General features: G+C 35.5%; 1 non-coding gene across 1 annotated transcript; it reads right to left on the minus strand.

Moving 5' to 3' along the window:
• Window positions 1-10,160: 10,160 nt before the first annotated feature.
• On the minus strand, window positions 10,161-10,267 carry LOC133820092 (small nucleolar RNA R71). Its single transcript, XR_009886526.1, has one exon. It is a non-coding gene; the product is annotated as a small nucleolar RNA R71 (small nucleolar RNA).
• Window positions 10,268-10,731: the final 464 nt, after the last annotated feature.

Here is a 10,731-nt window from a genome sequence, read left to right on the forward strand (position 1 = left end):
TCAAGCTATGACAAATAACTCACTTATATAATCTTCAAGCAACTCAACTTGTAATCCAGAATTTCAGTTGAAACATTCATTCCATTCAATTAAACAACAAAAATAAAAGCTCTCAAAATCATGATTAACAATTAATATGTAATCGAATTCATTTATGCTCACTAAATTTCCATTCCAATCCACAACCAAATAATATCCCATAAGCTTGCTATACTTGCTAATTTCCACTAATGTAGACAAAACATGCTCAGAAATCAATAGGTCTTTTTAAGCTTATAACTTAATGGCTTAGGCAAAAGTGGATGAGAAAGTCATTTAAGCTCAACATATACCATGAACACTAACCAACCAACTCTACATTGAATACAAATCACAAGTCCAATCCCACTGTTCCCAATATATTATCATTTTGAGAGAAATTGCATAAACAAAAATTTTCTTCTTCTTTTTTTTTTTTTTTCATTTAACATTACACTGCCCCAAACTTATTCCTTGATAATACTAGTTGGAGTGTAATGTTATCTCATCATTGAAATATATATTTTTTTCTTTCTTTTCTTTTTTTTTCTTATTTTTTTTTCTCTCAAAATGTATTTTTTCATTGTTAACACAACTTGCCATACATAACCCCCCATTACAAATCAATCCCAATTATCATTCATATGTTCATGGTATACACAAGGGAAAGACAAAATAATAGTTAGGTTTTCAATTTATTAACTCAAAGCAAATGTCAATCAATAAAAGGTCAATTTAGGCTCAACAATGGGTAACTAAGGATTAAACATATCAAGGTTGGCTTGAAAGGCTCAAACGGTCCAAAAAAAAATTGCCTAAATCATTTTTCTAAGCATGCATGACCTAAGATTTCGCCTCAAAAAGCAAGCAAACAAGTTCTAGGATAAACCAATCCAATCTTCCCTTCCTATTTCAAACTTAGCAAGCATAAAGTTTATTCCATTACAAAAAAAAAAATTTATCAAAATCATGATTAAGCTCTCAATTATTTAAGTGTTTAAAAAAAATAGAACAAAATATTCAACCAAGCACACAGATTTTTTTTTTTTTAGCTTTATTCCCATTCAATTTATACAGTTCATCATTCAATCATATTATCATTGGCTAATCATTGGTAACTTGATTCAACTCACACCCTAAACAAAACACGACTAACACAACTAAAACCAAAACAACACAACATAGAAACCAAAACAACAATAAATCTCTTCCCCCAAACTTAACCTAAACATTGTCCCCAATGTTTGATAACAAAATAAAATAAGACAAAAGTAAAGGAAAAGAGACTTACCATAGACATTTAAAATGGTGGAGGCGGCGGTTGATACGGATGAAACTGAGATGGTAAAGGGAATGGAGCCACATCCTCATCGTTCCGGGGAGACCACCGATTGACCAATGCATTTAGTTGGTCCACGTGAGCAATTTGATACTCACTTTGCTGCGCCATGTATTGCTGCATATGCTGCTGCTATGCAATCTGATAATTGTTCTGCTGAACCAAGTACTGAAACTGATTCTGCATCAGCTGCATGTAGGGATCAAAAGCACCAGCCGTAGGTTGAACATCCGGCTGTACAACCGGTACTTCTTGCGCATGCTCCTCCGGAATCGTACCCTCCATATCCGCTTCATGATCCTCTTCATCAACTTCATCTATTCGGGGTCTCTTATCAACGGCACGCTGTCGAGGTGGTGGTGCTTCTAAGGACGGTAGTTCATACCCCATCACCCTATTCTTAGAAATTGCCGACATGGGTTTCCGAACAACATCACTTCCAAACATAACCACTCCATAAGTTCGGCATAAATCGGTGATTAAGGAACCATGACCTAATCCTCCTGTAGTGGTCAACATACTGATATCCTTCATACTCTTCCTAACCACTCGGCCTACATCAATTGTCATGCCAGTCATAATGGCATAAACCAACAACAATCGCTCCTTGTTAATATCCGACATATGAGTTGTCGGCATTAGTCTTGCACTCACAAAGTGCACCCAAGCCCGCGCCACAGATATTTCGGCACACCACCAACAACAGTAAACCGAGCTCCCGGTATACTTAAAGTTTCCGCCACCTGGACCCAATTAATATTATCTCCATGAGCCCATTGATGATATTCATCATCCTCCCGTTCATACGTTGGCATGCCATATAATTAAGCAATAGTGTCTATACCAACCGGAACTTGAACACCTCGAACAAATACGTCTACATTCTTCATCTCCAAATAGTTTGCATAAAATTCTAACACCATTGACAAGTTGGCATGACTAACATCCTTTGAAGCAAACATAGCCCAACCCCTTCTTTGAATTTCCCCCCTAATTTCTTCATAAGTTGAGAGTTCACATGGTGATTCCGTATACTCAAAACCCCGCTCACTGATTACCTTCCTCTTACGAATCCTTGTATAGCGCTCAAAAGCGGCCTTACTTACGAATTTGGTGACATCATAATCTGGGGGTGGTTCGGGTTCCTTAGAAGTGGATGGCCTAGAAGAAGATGGTCTATTGGTGTTCCTAGAAGAGGATGCCCTAGAAGGATTTCTCTTAGGTCCTATAGTATGCTACGAAAAATTGGACAGCACCTCCCCTGTTTTTTTCAATATTCCCTCAATTCCAAATAACTTCTCAAACAGAGCAAATCAGTTCACTTCAATACTACACTATCCCCACTATACTCTTCAATCAAAAACCCCTTCTTTGCCTTCTATATAAAGAAATTACCAACAAAAAATCTGAATATTTGGAAAAATACTTACTTGACAATGATAATCTCCTCATGAACTCTACAAATGCACCAAGTAAGCATAAACTCACCACTCCAACTGATAAAAATTTAAAATTTAGGGATTGAAGAATTTTTGGGGATTTAGGGATTTCAAAATCATATTAGGAATTGGGAAGGAGAAAGGAAAATGTGGCTGAATTTATATGGGGATTCAAGAGATAATAGGGAGATTGGGAAAAAATTTCTAAGTAGAAGAAAGGAAATTAGAGAGAAAATGGAGAGAAATGGGTTGTGGATTTTTTTCAAAATGTGTATAATGGCAAAAATGGAAGAGGGAAACCCCCTTTAAGGTTCGGACCCGTATACGCGCCGCGGCGCGCTCCTCCAAGCGCTGCGGCGCGCCCCAAATCTGATTTCTGGAAATTTACCAAGCGCCGCGGCCCTTCCCATAGGCGCCGCAGCGCGCTCCTCCGAACCGAGCCTCCTTCTCTGACTTCGTCAAGGGCCGCGGCTCTAGTTGCAAGCGCCGCAGCCCTCTCTCCAGAATGCCAAATCCTCTTCTTTTTTTTTAATTTTTTTTTTAGAGTTTTCACAATTTCCACGGTTCTATTACATTCAAAAATACTAAAACTAAAAAAAATAATAAGTCCAACCACAACTAAAAAAATAAAAACTAAAAATTGTTCATACTTTTACAAACAAACTGAACTAAAAATTAAAAATAAACATAGGAATGCCTCCTAAGAGCGCTGTCGTTAACGTCATTTAGCCGGACGTTGCTTTAGTCTTCAAATCAAATCAATTCCAACTCAACCACGGACCTACATGTCTCCACCGGACCCTCCAAGTAATGCTTCAATCTCTGTCCGTTCACCTTAAAATCTCCTGTCTTTTCACTATGAACTTGTACTGCACCATAAGGAAGTGAGAAGACTACCGTATACGGTCCAGACCATCTTGACTTCAATTTTCCAGGAAAAAGTTTAAGCCTAGAATTAAAGAGCAAAACTTTATCCCTTGGTTGAAAATCCTTCCTTAATATTCTCTTATCATGAAAAGCCTTCGATTTCTCCTTGTATATCTTCGCATTCTCATATGCTTCATTTCAGAATTCCTCAAGTTCATTTAACTCCATAAGTCTATTCTGCCCCGCCATGAAGAGATCAACATTCAACTTTTTCACAGCCCAATAAGCTCTATGCTCCAATTCCACCGGTAGATGACAAGCCTTACCAAACACCAATCGATATGGTGACATACCAATCGGAGTTTTAAATGTCGTGCGATAAGCCCAAAGTGAATCATCGAGCTTCTTCGACCAATCCTTCCTCGAAGTATTTACTGTCTTTTCCAAAATACCTTTTATTTCTCTATTCGATACTTCAGCCTGGCCATTTGCAATTGGGTGATAAAATAACGCCTTTCGATGATGAACACCATAACGAGCACAAAGAGCCGTGAACCACTTATTGCAAAAATGACTTCCCCGATCACTAATAATAGCTCTTGGAGTACCAAATCGAGTGAAGATATTTTTATGAAGGAATTTAATAACTTCCTTCCCATCACAAGTAGGAGTTGTTGTGGCTTCTACCCATTTAGAAACATAATCCACCTCAAGAAAAATATACTTGTTATTATACGATGATGGGAAAGGTCCCATAAAGTCTATCCCCCATACGTCAAATAACTCAACTTCCAAAATACCGGTCATCGACACTTGATCTCTTCTTGATATGTTCCCAGTCCGTTGACAACGGTCACAACTTTTGACAAAATCATTAGCATCCTTAAATAATGTAGGCCAAAAAAACCCACTTTGCAAAAATTTCGCAGTTGTTCTTGTTCCACCAAAATGACCACCACAATGTAGACTATGACAGTGAGTTAAAATTGACAACATCTCCTCCCCAGGCACACATCTTCGAATAACTTGATCTGGGCAATGCTTATACAGAATAGGCTCCTCCCAATAATAATTCTTCACCTCCGAATAAAATTTCTTTAATTGTTTCCTTGTCATTTCAGGGGGTATAACCTTAGCAGCCAAATAATTGACATAATCTGCAAACCATGGAACCTCCTTGCCAACATTCACTTCGAACAACTGCTCATCCGGAAAAGCATCATTAATCTGAACTTCTTTATTAAGAGAATTTACCCCAACCTCAAAACGAGACAAATGATCAGCCACCAAGTTCTCAGTACCTTTCTTATCCTTAATTTCCACATCAAATTCTTGTACTAGCAAAATCCACCGAATAAGACGAGGTTTGGAGTCTTTCTTAGTCATAAGATACTTTATTGCTGAATGATCTGTATAGACTACCACCTTATTTCCAATCAAATATGGACGGAACTTATCGAAGGCATAAACTATGACAAGCCTTGGAACAACTTGCACTAAGAAAGAAGTGTAAGTTGTTCTAAAAGATGTATCAATACTTGTGATTTTTGGTTTTTGATGCTTTTGAGAATGTTAGAAAAGAGTAAGAATGGTTGGTGTTACTTGTTCCTCATTACAATCTTTGAAGGCTCTTAAAAATGTATGTATTTGACATCTCTTAGTGATAGATTCTATTCATGAAAAATCATCTCTCACGAAAAGTCACATTGTTACATATGTTGGGTTGCCATCGCCACAAGACAACGCCTAGTGAGGCAGACACTTCCATTCAAGTAGCAGCGTCAAAGAGGAACTACTTTATTCATCCCAACTACTTTCTAACTAGTGTTACTCACAAAGTTATATAGTTTATCTACATGCAAATTCAAATAAAAAGAGTACATATACCCTTGAATTAATTGAACCAAATACAAATCCAAATTAATACTAGTTTGATTTGGTTTGTTTTTGTTTTGATTTTATTTTAATTCAATTAAATTGTTAAATACATATTCCCTCATTCAAACATTCCATTACTTTTGAAAGGTAAAAAAATCATTTTCTTTCCTTCTTATTTGCATGAGTTGTATTTTATACCACTACAATAGAAATAGCTAGCTTATGTGCTGTGGTAAGAATGATATGATGAGTTCATTAGTGGTTGATATGATATATAAACATAATTGTTAAGATTACTAGACAAAATACATGTAGACTACCTACCCAGCAAAAAAAATTATAGAGGAGCCAAATTAATGAATAAACAAAATTTAATGACTCAAAATTAAATGAAATATTGTTAAAAAAACATATATTTGTAGGAGCCAAAATAAAAATAAATAAAATAAAGAAATACAACGAAATTTCACAATCCCCACTTGGCTCAATAAAGAAATACAAGGAAAGTTCACAACCCCCACTTGGCTCCACTGTTAGGATTAGTTTTGGTATATTTTTATGGCGTGTTTTAGGATGTATTTTTAGTCTTTTATTTGGTTTTGTGCGATATTATGTGGGTGTTTATTGTGTTTTCAGGATTAAGTGTGGTTATTAAGGAAATAGCTTGGAATTGGAGGAAAACCGCTTAATTCTTGAAGAAACGGTGTTAAACGGGCTAAGGAATGGAAATTCAGAAAAATCGGGGGTCAAATTGATGATTTGGTGAAAATTTGGAATTAGAGTCGTAGCTCTATGGTGTAAAGTTGTAGCCCTTAGAGTTACAGAGAAGAAGAAAAAGATTCAGCCAGAATTAATGCTGAGGCGCCAGGGAGACAGAGCTAAGGCTCTATTAAAATGGGAATTAGAGCTGTGATGCTACATACTCCAGAGACGAAATCTGGAACACGAAGCACACCAGGGTTGCGGCACTAGTCCGTACGGAAGCACAAGTTAGGGTTTTCTTCAAGGGTAATTTTTTTCCTTTCGTACAGAATTAATTAAGGACTATATAAGCTTTCTTAACGACGTTTTTAAGAAAGATATTAACCCTATGAGATGGATAGAAGCACATTGTGGAGGATTGCAAGTGGAATTAAAGAATGTATCATAGTTTTTCTTCTTTTCTACTTTTAATTTCTGCAGTTTGGATGATTTTTAATTCTTCTATGGTTATTATGAATTATGTCATGAACTAAACTCTTTTTCTAGGGTGTTAATGGATTCTCCTGAAACTTTATTTTAAATTAATGCAATTTTTATGATTTCTATTCTATCTTGTGATTTGTTCGAATTTATGTTTGATGCTTGTGATTAACTGGCCATCTATTACATGATTTATATAATTTTGATTCAAATTCTAAGAAGTGAGAATTGATTATGTTGTAATTGAATAAACATATATTTCATTATAGGACGAAAGTACTTATTGGTATGTGCAGCTTTAACGTTGTCTTACTTAATGCCTGTCTTCTGTTTATTTATCACAGAGATGTAGAAAATTTACATAAGTTTGAGACTTGTATATCCTAGTACTAATATAAGTTACTTTTGTTGACCTGCTATCACGAGAGAGAATTGAATAGTATACTTTGTGTTACTGAAATATAAAGTGGATGGTAGATGAAGTTAATTGTCCTAGTTCATTTTATTATTGAATTCTATTTCCTTTGCTATCTTTTATTCCTGCAATTACATTTTTATTTCAATAGTTTTACTTAGTTCTTATAATTAAATTATCGTTAACCAAATAGAATATTAGTGTAGAGTCCAAGAACTTTACTTAGCTAGTTAGATAGTAGTAATAATAGTTGTAGTATTTTTATGACTGTGGATTTTGGTTCAAACCGGGACTTAGTTGGACACTCATAGTAACACTTGTAGATTTTATAAGTTTAACCTATAGTTTAAGAATATTAATTATAACCTAAGATTTGATTAATATGACTGATTATGGAGATGATAATTATTATACTACAAGGTTTAGATAGATCCAATAAGATATTAACACTTGTCATGTGTGTGTTTAATAAGAAATTAAGAATTTTTTAGGAATAAGTTTATTAAGAGTAATATTTGAACATCCTAGGGTCTGCCAGTAGCTTTGAAATCATTAAAGGACTTAGTCAAGGCTGTTTACTCAATTCAAATTAGGCTGAAAAAGTGTAATTACGTGTATAATATTTCAGCGTATGCCGATATATCACAACTCTATGGGGCGATATATCGCCATACGGGGATACGAAAAACACGTAGCTTTGCACGACCACCTCGACAAGCCTCGGGAGCATCAATACAGGCGATATATCGCCTAGCATGGGTGATATATCGGCTGTGGTGCATGGTTTTCAAACGATTTTGAAACCGACCTCATTTTAATCCTTAACCTCTTGATAAGTCCAGAATCTTTCTGACCGAGTCTTCAGCCTCTGCTGAACGATTATTCAAATATTTTTTCAATTAAAAAGCCATTATTTTATTCAAACTAAATGAAGATCTTTTCATTCTTAAACTCTATAAATAGGACCTAGTACCCAGCCATTTCTTCATTCATTAAGCTGAGTTCAGAGCCTACAAGCTGCTAGGATTACTTTAAAGTGTAAACACTTGGGTTGGAGTTATAAGCTTTATCATTATAAGCTTAGTAAACACTTGGGAAGTAAGGTTTATAGTATATTTCGATTTCGAGGAGTAGTTCGGTCATAGAAGCATTAAAGGTATTCCAAATTATAGTTCATTTCTGTATTGTTTCCTTAAATTCTTATAGTTTTTCTCTACTCAAATCCTAAATCGTATTCTCTATTCTTGGTTAGGCATCTAAAATCTTGAACGCAAGATTCTTGTTGGTAAGTACCCTTTCGATGGTGTAGTTCGTTCTTTTCATCTCTTTTCCTTAGTATACTCACTTGTCTATTATGGTTTTTAGGAGTATTCCAAAGTCCCGATCTTGTTCTCATATCCCGGTATTTTGGTAAGGAAAATAGGGTAGATTTGTATGCTTTTATGTTATTGATATATTTTTATGTTTTAAGTATGATATGTTTCTAGTATATGAATTGTTTAGATAACAATCACATAATTTGTTTAGATAACAAGTCCCAATAGTAGATTCCTTAGGCATATGATTGTTTAGATAACGAGCCCCATAAATTTATGTGGCATGTTTAGATGACTAGCCCCGTAAATTTATGGGCATATGATTGCTTAGCTAGCAAGTCCCAAGAAGTATGATGGCCATTGTAATAGATGTTGTATATATATAGTTATATGATCATAGTTTACATTTTATAGTTTATAGTTTATGTGTATGTATATGTTTCATGCTTGTAGTAGATTTTCCTTGCTGGGCATTAGGCTCACTTCTTTATGTTTTATATGTGCAAGAAAATAGTTATAGCGGCGAGAAGGTTCTTGGCAACTTGGGGATGTGTGTTGAGGCAGGATGGAATCGGTGGATTGCGCGTTCGATTAGAGGATGAAGTTTTTAAGTCTTTTAGTTATGATTTCTATGTATTATTTTTTTTTCCGCACTTAATTTTGTAATCAATTTATTTAAGTTATGTTTTGTTTTATTTTTAAAACAATGGGATCCCATATCCTAAGTGAGATTTTTGTGTATTTAAACCTTTACTTTACAGTTTTAAATAAAGTTATGGTGTTTTCATATGTACGTTTTCTTAAAATTCGTATAGTAGTTATTAATGGTCTAAGGTCTAGAATAGTTGGGTCGTTACAATTAGGATTAATGATTGGTACTTGGTAACAGTCCTTGTGGGTTTGACCTTTCTTACGTTATATTATTTGTTAAACGAACGCGTATACTTGTGTGTAGAAAATCCGTAACAAATTTTTGGTACCGTTGTCGGGGACTGTTTTTACTAATATCAAGGAAATTAATTCTTTTTATAATTTGGTTGTTCTTATTGTATGTTGTTCTAATTCTGGTTTTTCGCAATTTTTTATTTCAGGTGTTGAAGTAGTTTATACGACGACAGGGATCAGAATCAAAGGTGCCTGTTGATCCTGAAATTGAGAAAACCTGCAGAAGAAATCACAAACAGAAAATGTTAGAAAGAATGGCTCATAATAGAGGTAACAGAGGGATTGAAAACATTGCCCATGACAACACTGAGAATATTAATGTTGGGATAGCAACGGGTAATGTTGGAGGAGCAGGAGTTGTTGAACTAGTTGCACCAGTTCAGCAACCAATACAAAGAAGTTTGAGGGACTATGTGCTACCTACTATCACGAGGGCACAGTCATGCATTACACCTCCAATGGTTGAGGCTAATAATTTTGAAATTAAGTCTGCTATTCTACAAATGGTACAAGCATCGATTTAGTTTGGGGGATCACCAACAGAAGATCCAAACTTATATTTGGCTAATTTCCTAGAGCTCTGCGCCACATTTAAGATGAACAGAGTGAAAAATGATACAGTGAGGTTGAGACTGTTCTCGTTTTCACTAAGAGACCAAGCAAAGAGTTGGCTTATTTCCTTGGAAGCCAATTCTATCACAACATGGGAGGAGCTCACTCAGAAATTTTTGGTAAAATTTTTCTTACCATCACTATCTACAAGGTATAGAGGTGAACTAAACAATTTCAACCAAAGAGATGGTGAGTCAATTTATGATGCGTGGGAGAGGTTTAAGGAGCTATTGAGAAAATGTCCCCATCATGGAATCAAAAAATGGATGTTATTCCATATTTTTACAATGGTTTGTGTGGTACTACTCGCACAATCATTGATGCATCGTCTGGAGAAGCGTTCATGAGTAAGAGTGTTAATGAGGCTTATAATCTATTGGAAGAAATGGTTATGAATAACTATCAATGACCATCAGAAAGAGAAACCACTAAGAAGGCGGCTGGAGTGCATGAATTGGATGCTATCTCGATGTTGTCAACTCAAGTGGCAATATTGACAAAACAGTTACAACAGAACAATATTCAAGCTCCAGTTATGTGGAGGAACTCATTTATTTGAACAATGCACGACAAGGGATTTTAACAACATGCCTATGGAGCAAGTGTAAGCAATAGGGAACTTTCCAAGGCCCTCCAACAACCCATATTCAATGAGTTACAATCCAGGGTGGCAGAATCACCCAAATTTTTCTTGGAAAAGTGGTCAGGGTAGTCAGCAAC

Source organism: Humulus lupulus, chromosome 2 (genome assembly GCF_963169125.1).
Source record: "Humulus lupulus chromosome 2, drHumLupu1.1, whole genome shotgun sequence".
Classification (NCBI taxonomy): Eukaryota; Viridiplantae; Streptophyta; class Magnoliopsida; order Rosales; family Cannabaceae; genus Humulus; species Humulus lupulus.